Raw genomic sequence first — 12138 nt, forward strand, 5'->3', positions numbered from 1 at the left:
TGGTATCAGAGCTAGATAATTGTAGAAAAAAAGTTTCTACATGGTATCAGAGCTAGATAATTGTAGAAAAAGTTTCTACATGGTATCAGAGCTGCTTGATTTATAGAAGAGATTTCTACAGGATATCAAGCGAGGATTGATCATTAGATCTATTATTCGGGAAGTGCTTACATTTTTATTTCTTCAGGCAGAGTCTGTAATCGGGCCAGGTAGCCTCTGGATTCATCCTTTTTTTTTGGAAGGTGAAATATCCGGTGAATGCCCGTACAGTCGATCTCTGTACGAGAAATATTGTGTTCTCACGAATTCTAGATTGGTAGCAGTTGAGTTGGTTGCTGGTGGAATTCGAATTTGCAGCAGTGTTGTTGAAATGTCTTTCAACAGATTGCGAATGTTATTCCAAAGCAAGAGCGACCTGGTGCTCGAGGATAAACTCAGTAACAATAAGTATGAGAATGGATCTTCATCAAAGGTATATGATGAAGAGAATTGCGCTTTGGCTGCCAAAGAAAAGAAGGGGAAGAACGAGAAAGCTTCTCAGTCTGGTGCGAAAGGCAAGAAGCAGGACATGTCCAAGGTGAAGTGTTTTCACTGTCACCAGCATGGACACTATGCCACAAATTGTCTGCAGAAGAAGAAGAACAAGCAGGCTGCTGGATCTGCAGGGGGAGAGGCCTTAGCTTCTCAGTTTGAGCTTGATTTTTCATTGATCGCATGCTTGGTTTCAAGTGTGATGGGATCAGTGTGGTTCTTGGACAGTGGTACGTCTTTTCACATGACGGGAGATAGATATTTGTTCTCTGATCTGGAGGACAAAGATCTTGGAGTGCACATCGAGATGGGCGATGATGGTAGATACAGTGCGACCGGTATCGGTACCATTTCCTTTGAGAAGGAGTCTGGTAAACCCTTCGTATTGAAGGAAGTCATGCATATTCCAGGATTGAAGAAGAATCTCATCTCAGTAGCGATGTTAGAAGACAAGGGGTATGATGTTGTTTTCAGCGAGGGAAAGGCCTTCCTGTGCAGCAAGACAACTGGTGAGACCCGGAAGATAGGGGTTCGAGTGAGGAACCTTTATCAGTTGCATGTAGATGGATGCGCAGCAATGGCGGGCAAGGCAAAAGGATTGGTGAGCCGGGATGATGGCGAGTTGTGGCACAGGAGATTGGGTCACCTTCACCATGGAGCCTTGAAGATACTGCAGTAGATCACTACAGGGCTTCCTAAAGGCACACTTGCACAGTCAGATCAGTGCAAGGGGTGTACTTTGGGGAAGTTTGTGAAAGCCACCTTTCACGAGAAGGATAGTCGCGCCACGATGATCCTTGAGAGAATTCACACAGACGTGTGTGGACCTTTCTCAGTTGCTTCGACAGCAAAACACAGGTATTATGTGATTTTTGTTGATGATTTCTCTCGTAAGTGTTGGATCTTCTTCATGCAGAAGAAGAGTGAGACATATTCAAAGTTATGTGAATTCAAAGCACTGGTCGAGAAGGAGTCGGGGAAGAAGGTGAAGGCTCTTAGGAGCGATAATGGTGGTGAATACATCTCGGACGAGTTCAAGGATTTCTGCAAGGCAGAAGGGATTCGTAGAGAGCTCATAGCTCCCCATAACCCACAGCATAACGGGGTAGCTGAGCGGAAGAACAGAACGATTGTGGGTGCTGCATGGGCAATGTTGCATGATCAGGGCCTACCCCTTCACTTGTGGGCGGAAGCATGCAATACAGCAGTTTATGTGCAGAACCGTTGTCCTCATAGGATACTTGGCATGAGTACACCCGAGGAGGCTTATTTTGGTAAGAAGCCCGATCTTTCTCATTTGAGGATTTTTGGTGCTAACGTTTACATGCATGTGACGAAGGATGCCAGGAAGAAGTTAGAGCCGACAACAGAGGTTGGGATATTTGTGGGGTACACTGATATGCCCCACAACTATCGTGTGTATTTGCCAGACAGTGGTAAAATTGTTGTGCGACGGGATATAAAATTTCAGGAGGAGAAGGCCATGAAGTGTTCGCTTGAGAGGGAGCTACACTTGCATGCAGATGAGGAGCTATTAGTTCCTAAGGATGAGCTTCAGGATGTGGATCAGCCACAGGATGAGGTTCATGGAGTGGAAGAGTCCACTCATGCAGCGCCAACCATTAGAGGGTGGAAGCGCTTGACAGAAGCTGAGCGACTGGCTCAAGATGCAGAGAAAGTTGTAGGACCACCTACAGCCCAATGCAGGCAGAGACAGTCACCTGATCGGTACACTGGATACATGGCTCTTATGAGCAAGTGTGTTGTGACTGAGCCATCCTATTTCGAGGAAGCCTTGGAGGATCCCGCATGGGTAGACGCCATGGTGGAAGAGTATGATTCTATTGTCAGAAACAATGCATGAGAGATTGTTCTTAGACCAGAAGGGAAATCAGTGGTGGGTTTGAGATGGATCTACAAGGTCAAGCAAGCAGCTGAAGGGAGTGTGGAGAAGTACAAGGCAAGATTTGTTGCCCGAGGCTTTCCACAGATAGAGGGGATCGATTATGAGGAGACTTTTGCACCTGTCGCAAGGTATTCTTCCATATAGACGATTCTTGCTCTCTCAGCGCAGATGGGATGGCACATTCATTAGATGGATGTGAATACTGCCTTCCTCAACAGAGTCATTGAGGAGGAGGTGTACATTGAGCAACCCGAAGGCTTTGAGGTCTTCAGCAGCGAGTTGCATGTGTGCAGGCTCAAGAGAGCGCTGTATGGGTTGAAGCAAGCACCATGTGCTTGGTACACACAGATAGACAGCTATTTCACAGGACTTGGATTCTCCAAGAGCAAGGCAGATCCGAACCTATACTAGATTGTGGTGGAGGGTAAGTTGCTTATCATTGTACTGTATGTTGATGATTTGATTCTAACGGGTGATGAGCTGTTGATACTGTCATGCGAGAAGGATCTTGCTACAGAGTTTGAGATGAAGGACTTGGGCCTCCTTCACTATTTCCTAGGATTGGAAATATGGCAGCGCAGTGGTGGACTGTTTGTTTCTCAGGGCAAGTATGCTCGGGAGATACTGGAGAAGTTCAACATGCATGGCTGCAAGCCTGTTGATACTCCTCTTCCTGGAGGTTGGAGGAAGGAGGATGCCACTTCGGGAGAAGAAGTGGATGCCACTGTTTATCGACAGTTGGTGGGGTCGCTGATGTATTTGGTCAATACACGACCTGATATATGCTATGCGGTTAACCAGCTTTCACAAGCCATGGTTAAGCCTACCAAGCTCTTCTGGAAGGTGGGCAAGCATGTATTGCGCTACTTGAGAGGCACATCGGGATATGGTCTGTGGTACAGACAGGAGGATGAGGTGAAGCTATGTGGCTTCACGGATGCAGATTGGGCAGGGAGCCCAACGGACAGAAAGAGCACATCAGGAGGGGTCTTCAGTATTGGATCGACAACAGTTTCTTGGTACAGCAGGAAGCAGAGATCCGTGGCACTCAGTTCAGCAGAGGCCGAGTATATGGTAGCAAGTTTGGCTGCATGCGAGGCTATATGGATGAGGAAGATCCTGGTTGGTTTGTTCGGTTCTCATTTGGATCCTACTATGATTTACTGTGATAACCAGAGTTGCATTAAAATCTCGGCTAATCCTGTATTTCATGATAGATCTAAGCATATTGACATCAGGTAGCATCATATCAGAGATTGTGTGCAGCGGAGGATCATGTTACTTTCGTACATTCCAACGGAGGATCAGGATGCTGATATTCTGACAAAGGCTCTCACCAGGAGCAAATTCGAGTACCACCGAGGCAGGATAGGGGTTGCTGATAATCCATATCTTGTCGAGAGGGAGTGTTGAGATTGCAACAAGATGATGGAGCTTAGTGAAAAGAGTCGCCTTCACTAAGTGGGCCCGCAGGCTATTTTTGGCGCAAGTCTATTTTTAGACTATGTCTATTTTTAGACATATGGATCATGTCTATGAATTACAGTTTTGTTGTTTATGGATGATTGATCAAGTTGGGAAAAATAGATGGACTTCTATTTTTGATCATTGTAAAAGTCTATTTTTAGACTGGATGTCAAAAATAGAAAAGTCAAAATATTATTAGCTCATAATAATATTTGGACTATAAACTTGATCTTATTCTCTTGGAGCACTTCAGTTTGAGCTACGGATGTGGCCCATGTAGCTATCAGAAGGAAATACGCTTTTCTTATGAGTCAGTTGAGTTGTTGCATGCATGACTTCAGTTAGAACTCAAGTGAGTTGAGTTTAGTGGACTGGAGGTAGAGTTGATGGAGTTGTGTTCAGTTTAGCTTTGTTAAACTGGTTGTATTTAGTCTAATTGGCAAATAGACTAAAGATGAGTTGGGTGAATTAGTTATTAATTAATTCACAAGTTATTAACTCATAATACAACTAATGAATACACCAGTTAACTCAGTTGCATGTCAGTGCATGTTCAGTTCAGCAGGGACAGGTGTTAGAGAATCAGATTGCTATCAGTTGTGACCATAGTTGTGCATCAGATCTTGCATGATCAAGGGATTGAGCATGCCAATGAGTTTGCTCACGTATTTTCCCAATATTATAGCTTGTGCTCACGTCCAACATTGTGGGTGTGACTATTTGCAGGTGAAATACGAGTTTGGGAAGCCATTCTCATCAGTTCTTGAGCAGGTATTGAGCAGCAGAGGCAGGCAAGTAGTGGGATAGATTTGGAGATCAAATTTGAGCTGTATTGTGTGTAACAAAAGGGCATGGTACTGGATTGCTTGTGATAAGCATTGTACTTTGTAATGTTACATGGTCTCAATCATTAATATACAGATAGTTGGGGTTTTTAGCGAGATGCTTTCCCCGGGTTACATACTGTGTTAATGTGTGAATGCTCTTGATGTTTTTATTGATGCTGCTATATTGATGATCAACGTAGAGGAGCTTATGTATTGTGTATGTATTCCGCAATAGTACATGATCGGGATAATCTCTTTTGAATATGTGTTAAATTATTCAAAATTTCTACAAGTTCCAGCAGTCAGCCAGTCTCCCAGTAGCCCAGACTGTGCCTTGCACAGCCTTGGCAGTCAGTCTCCCAACCTCCTGGCTGAAATTGCGCAACCTTCATGATCAATCGCACAAGTATGTTGCAAGTCAGTTCTCAAGTTCATTTTGGTTTTCGACTAACAGATAGTGATGAGCCCCAAAAATGGACAAATATTTGGGCTCATCCAACCTCCTAATTTGACTTAATCCACCATTCTCATTTGTTTATTGCATGTTTTTGATTATTTTTATGTTAATAGAGTGAATTTGGTTAGTCATTATGCCAACAAGTCTAATGGGTGCTTTGTGTAGCCTTTTTGGTCAACTTGGAGACAAATTTGAAGGTCTTAATGAGCACTTGGCAGCCAAATTCGTGGGAGAACAAGCTAGAGGATTTGTAGGAAGGTGTCCCCCTCATTTATGGGCCCTTACCTCGAATTCTCCACCATCAGCTCGGAGTTCAAGGGCCACCGAATCAATCAGCTCAAGGGCAGCCAAGCAAGTCAAGTTGGACTGCTGTTAACTACAAGTCCTGGACAGCCAAGTCCCTAACTTTTAGGAGGACTGTTGGGTCCTCAAATTGTATAAATAAGAAGGCTTGGGGCCTCATTTTGGTTAGCTAGTTGGTAGTCATTTTGTGTAGCTAGTTAGTCATTTTGGGTTAGCCATTAGTTAGCTAGTTTGTAGTTCGATTTTTATGCAATAGATTAGCTTTACTTTCAGCTCATGTTCAAGTTCTCCTTGTGGACAGTTTTGATGTAACTTTTCATTTCTTGATTAATAAAGATGGATCCAGCTTTGCACCAGCTCTAAATATTTCATGGGAGGCTGTAGCTCTTGGGGTTGGGCCCATCTCAAGCGCCCAGTACCTCCCTTATTTCTCTTTATGTGTGTTTGCTACGTTCTTGAGAAAAAATCTGCTCTTTAGATTTAATTCATGCTTTGTTACTTAGGTTGCTTTTTGATGGTTAAAGTAGTTTCTTATGTTTAAGATCGATTGGTAGGAGTTATTCATGCGTTTATATCTCTTTGATAATGTTTTGTTCACAGGTTGTACGTGATTCTTTTCATGAATAAGGTTGCTGTCCACCGATTTCATTAACTTGTTAGATAGATCACATGATATTTCGATTGCATGCAAGATGTAGTTGGTTTGATCAAGTAACCACTATGCAGGGCATCTTCATCACCTCCTCGTGCATTTGAGCCTCGTTCAGATCAGCTCCTCCATCACCAAGTCTGTTCCCTCATCTCCCATCTTCTCTTTTGCCAAGTAACCTTACCTTCTTCTCCATTGTTGTCTCAACTACCTTCAAGCCAAGTCAGCCTTCCACATCATCTCACCACTCCATCCATCAGTTCCTAGGTCACTTCAGACCCCCATCCTACCTCCATAACCATCCATGCATCTTACATCAACCATCCATCCTCAAAAACCCAATTCGTAAACATCCTGTAGAAGAATTACAGAACATCCTGTAGAAACCTCTGAGTTTCCTGTAGGATCCCCTGCAGACATCCTGTAGGAGGCCACTCACTCGGTTTCTGAGCCTCTGAACGTGAGGAACCTCTGTGGATGGATGCTAAGGATCCCTGGTGACCTCTCCTAGCCTCCCCAACCTTTCCCACGCTTTCCTTCCTTCTACATCACATTTGCACAACCAAACCCTAATAAGCACAAAATCACAATCACTCCATCCACTTAAAGAAAAAATACAAAAACATGTCTTTTAAGATGCAAGCAGCTTAGATTCATGCATTTTCACTTATTAGAGGTAATGGCAGCATTGGTAGAAGTTTCATTCACATTCTTTGCATCATAGAGGTTAGACTAGTCAAATTAGGGTTTCCTAGGGTTTCTATGCTTTGATTTGCTTTCAGTTCATTTCTGTCAAGTAGATTAGTTTTCTTTGAGATAGCTTTCGTCCATCATTTAGCAAGCTTCTTCTGAGAGCCTATAGAAGCTGGCTTGAGCCCTAGCGGACTTGTGCCAGCTGACCAAGTGACAGCTGCGACAAGAGCTAGTACTTGTGCATACAGCACCGTCGCTTCCAAGTTTGTACGAACTACCGGGTTGATAAAATTAGAGATAGGAAGCCCCAGGAGTTGTAGCATTATTGCTACAATACTGGAGCTCACCATCTTTTTGGCGCCGTTGCCGGGGAAGCGGCAGAGTATTGGTGATTGTTGCTATTCTTCTATTTTCTACTAAAACTTCCTGCTAAGTAGTTTATTTCATTTCCATTCTGCAAAAGTAGCATAGACATTTCCTGCTTTCATAGATTAGCATTTCCTGCTTTCATAGATTAGCATTTCCTGCTTTCATAGATTAGCATTTCCTTCTTTCATAGATTAGCATTTCAATTCCGCAATTTCACTTCTGCAAGCGTAGATTAGCATTTCATTTCCGCAATTTCATTTCTGCAAGCGTAGATTAGCATCTCAATTTCGCAAGCGTAGCCTAGCATTTCATTCCTGCAATTTCATTTGAGCAAAATAGATTAGTCGTTTCCTGCTTTCATTTCAATTCCGCATTTTCATTTCAGCAAGACAGTTAGCTGCAGTTCAATCTATTTCAGTTTTGCAAGTAGAAGTAGAAAAAAAGAAAAAATCAACCAAAAAGATTTCATTTCATGCTATGTAGGAGTAGAGATAAGTTAGAAAAATGATTGCACAACACCCCCACTGCTTCACATAGCCAACGTTCTTCTTCGATGGCTGTGATGAAAGAACCCCTGGGTGGACATCAAGACATATCTGAAGAACCTCTAGGGGAGAAGAAGAAGAAACATTCCTCTGAAGCAAATGGCTACAAGTAGAGATGTTGGGAGCAACATCTTGTCCAAAGATGAATTTGAAAATCAGATCAAAGATTTCAAGAGTGATATGAGGCAGTTTCTTGCCATGCAACTAGATACCTTGCGGATCCAAAAGAAGCAAGAGGAAGCCAAGAGGGCTTTGGTCATCTTTTGTCCCAGGTGCACTAGAAAGCATCCTAGGAACGAATGTCCAATGCACTCTCTAGAAGTGTGTTTCATCTGTGAAGAATACCATCCTACAGATCAGTGCCCTTCCTTGCCCAGAATCAAAGCTACATATCAAAGAGCCAAGGGAGCCACTGAATCACTCTGTTATATGAACCAAAGGAGGCCACATGGACCCATACCCTACCAGAAGGAACTACAAGGGACACCCGAGACCTATTATGACCCTTATCAAGCCACCTTCATGCCTTCTTGGGGTCCCCCTGCTCATCCTTCCTGGTTCACACCTCCTCCTTATTCCTTCACAGATCCATATTATGCCCAACCAGCTGCTCATTCGTTTCACTCTTATGTTCAGCCACAGCCTCAGTGGAATGCACCTTATCAGGAGTGGAGGCCCCAGTACAACTCTCATCCCGCTCATTTTCCTCCACCACCTACTCATCCACAACCATCACCTCCTCCTCCACCAAGGCAACCCCAAATGCCTACCCAACCACAATGCCATCCATCTCCATCTCAATTTCACACCTCCACTCAAATACCCGTACCATTTCCAAAGCCATACCATGGAGCAGCTCAACCCAATTGCAAATCTGAGGCACAACATGTGCAAATGATTCCTCGTGAGCTCAATGATCTTCACCAAAGCTCAGGAAGAGTGTTGCAAAAGAGAGAATTTATTGACAACATTGAAGGACCAAAAGCAAAAGAAGGTTCCAACGAGGAGATCAAAGAACCATGGGCTACACTTGATGAAGAAAAGAGATCAGAATCAAAGATCAAGAGAGTTCCCTCATGGTTATCATCAGATCCTCCATGTACTCAAGAGAAAGATCAACAAAAAGAGGAAGATCAGAAGATCATGAGAGAAGGTGACATGAAGAATGATCCAGATCAGCAAAAGAACCAAGGATATCAAAGCTATATTGAGATATGGTTTCAGAAGGTCACTAAGTTGCAACAGTACTCTCCTCCTCAACTATGTTTTGTACCTTCAAAGTCAGATCATTTTGTCTCTGAGATCTGGATACCTATCAAAGCATGCATTTCGAGCCTTCACATCATTTTGTCTCTAATCTCGATGTGCACATGGCTCCATTGGAAGTATTCTTATACTTGAAAATGATTTTGTTTTTCAAGTAGGGTAGGGTAGAAAAAATGAAAAAAAAGAGAAAAAAAAAGTAAAGAAATGAAAAAATGAAAATAAGAGAAAAATAAAAATCTAAGGTGAAAACCCCCTCGGAGGCGCCTTAGATTGGCTCATTGATTGAAAACCTCCATGAGGCGGTCAATGGGTTGGAAAAAAAAATAAAAAGGCAATAAGATCTTTGGGTGAAAACCTCCTTTGGAGGCGCCCAATGCAGGCAATTAGGGTGAAAACCTCCATGAGGCGCCCTAGTTGTTTTTCAAAAAAAAAAGAGAAAAAGAAAAAGAAAAATAAAGCTAATCTCCATTGAATAATTTCATGTTGCAGCAATGACATTTCAGGTTGCAAGTAGGACGTTTCATGACAGGAGGAGCACTCAAATCAAGGTCAAAGGAACTTTCTTGTGCCTTCTACAGGAAAGCTCTGTATTTCTACAGGAAACATCCTGTAGAACCTTTGGACGAGCCAAATCCAATTTCAAAAGTGAATCTGATGGTGGGAATCTGTTGATTAGGCCTACAAGCACTTGTGTGTCCATCCCTTGCCTTTCTCCATCATTTTTCCACCTCCTTGTGCTTCTCATTGTGCTTCTACAGGAACTTCCTGTAGAAATTGTGGGGAACTAGGCATGCATTTCAAAAAAATGGTTTGGCGAGCATGGTAGCTTCCTCAAGGGTTCAGAAGCCCTCATGCAATCTTCCAACTCCTCCTCCATCATCTCCATACCTACATCACAGCCAAAATTCATTTTGTCATACCATGCAAACACATGCAAAATGCCTTGAAGCCAAAAACACATAGAGCAAAATTTGTTTTTGCCATAACTTAAGAACCATGCATCCATTTGACAAACCGTTTTATGGGGGATTTTACAAGGTCGATGACAACATGCCTGAGCAGTTTCATGCAATTCCGGTGCACGGTTTCCAAGAAATCAGCCTCCATCACCATCATCCATTTTTGCATTTTCTCCATATCCGTGTATCCGTTTTAAAACCTGTTTCATGGGGAGATGAAAATGGGTGATACTAGCCTACCCAAGCCGTTTCAGCTGATTCCGATGCACGGTTTCCGAGAAATCGACCTCTGAAATCTTCAGCCATTTTCCATTTTTTTCGAAATCCGTGCATCCATTGATCACGAATTTTCTATGGGAGATGCATAATGATGGTAGGAACATGCTCCCCAAGTTTCAGATCAATCCGATCTACCGTTTGGGAGAAATGGCAAAAAGAAGTTCTGGTTTTGTGACCATGCAGCAGCAGCAGCTTGAACGGGCAGAGTTGAACGTGGAAATGATTGCATGCACTCAGATCTGGCCAGAGGACACCTGCACATGAAAAAAGCAATCAAGGATTAGCAGCCAAGCCACATGCAATCAGAAAAACTAAGCATGCAGCAGCAAAATCAGAGCAGGCAGCAGCAAAAAGCTCACGGCAGCCATTCAACTTCGAGGTATGTGACAAACTCATTCCTCTATTGCATAAATTTAATTCGAAAACTACATGAATTAATGGAATGGTGGGATTAAGCCACGAATTAGCAAGGTTTAGCTGATTGTCGTCCCTAAGAACTCAGCCGGCAGTCACGCAGCATGGTCATTCACGTGAAACTGAAAAAACACAGCTAGTTATGGATAGTTTAAACTCCAGTGAAACAAATGGTAAGGGATTACAGGCAAATGGAACTGCAGGGGACGAACGGTTTGCATGGGCTAAGCGCAAGTCTCTGCCACCTCACCACAAATCACGCAGTGAATAAAGGAACGCTCGGCTGAAGACTCACGTTAATTGTTGTTCATGTACACTTGCTAACTGTTGTTCATTTACACTTGCAAATGTTAAACTCACGTCCTTCATCAAGTTTTTGGGCTTGTTAACAATTCTCCCACATGCAAAGATCATTCAAAGGCGTAGAGACATCCTACAGGCATTTCTATAGGAAGTCTTCTACAAGAAACGCAGAAAACAACCATGCAAAAACATATGTGCGCACCGCCGGACTTCGAGAAGAGTCAGTTTGAATTAAGTATATAATTTATTGTTTGATAATGCGCTATGCTCCAGCTGTGATGCAAAACGTTTCATTTCCGAGAACCGCGAAATCAGATGGATGGTTTTGAAGGCAGGGGAAGAATGGCTGCTAAATCCGAAGAATTTGACGCTGTTGATATGGGGGATTGCTGTGGCAGGTCCAGGAGCTATTCTATTTTTTTTTCTTATGGTTGGCCTTCTGAATAGGACCCTACCTACAAAGAAACAGAGGGATGTCTGGTACGAGGTCAACAATCAAATTATAAATGCTCTCTTTACCCTGCTATGCCTTTACGAACATCCAAAGTTTTTTTATCATCTTTCACTTCTCATTAGATGGAAACCAGAGGACATTGTCAAGAAAGGTCTACTACAAAAATGAAAGTTACAAACTTCATGAAAGCGCGCACATTATGGTAGTAGTGCTACTTCTGCAACTGACAATTTTTGGACAGTATGCAATCTCTTGTCTCAATTGGGTTTATAAGAGATTAGAGCGTCCGGCTGTTGCTGTGGTTTTGAGCGAAGGCGTTTCAATAGTTGCTGCTGTTGCAGCTGCTCTATATCTAATCCTCAGCTCTCAGAAAGGATTACGAAGCTGAAACTGATTTGGAGGCTCAAGCAGATCTGACTCAGATAGGTGATAACCCTGTAAATGGTGAATCTACATGTATGCTACTTGAAAAGAAATTCTCTTTTCTTCTAAGAGATAGTAAAAGAATGGAACCTAAACCGGAATGGCAGGGAGGTCTATTTGGCTTCAAGAGAAGAAGAAAACAAATAGTTTTATTTGTTGCATGTTTATGCAAAAGAATTGATGCAATTCTAGGGAAGAATCAGGCATGAAGAATGTGGAAAAGCCAATGGTGAGGGAGCACAAATCATTCAACCAAAGGGAAAAACAAAGGAAGAACAGAAAAAAGGCTACAG

Source organism: Pinus tabuliformis, chromosome 1_1 (genome assembly GCF_031772625.1).
Source record: "Pinus tabuliformis cultivar Carrire ecotype Pingquan chromosome 1_1, CPIR1, whole genome shotgun sequence".
NCBI classification, from domain to species: Eukaryota; Viridiplantae; Streptophyta; class Pinopsida; order Pinales; family Pinaceae; genus Pinus; species Pinus tabuliformis.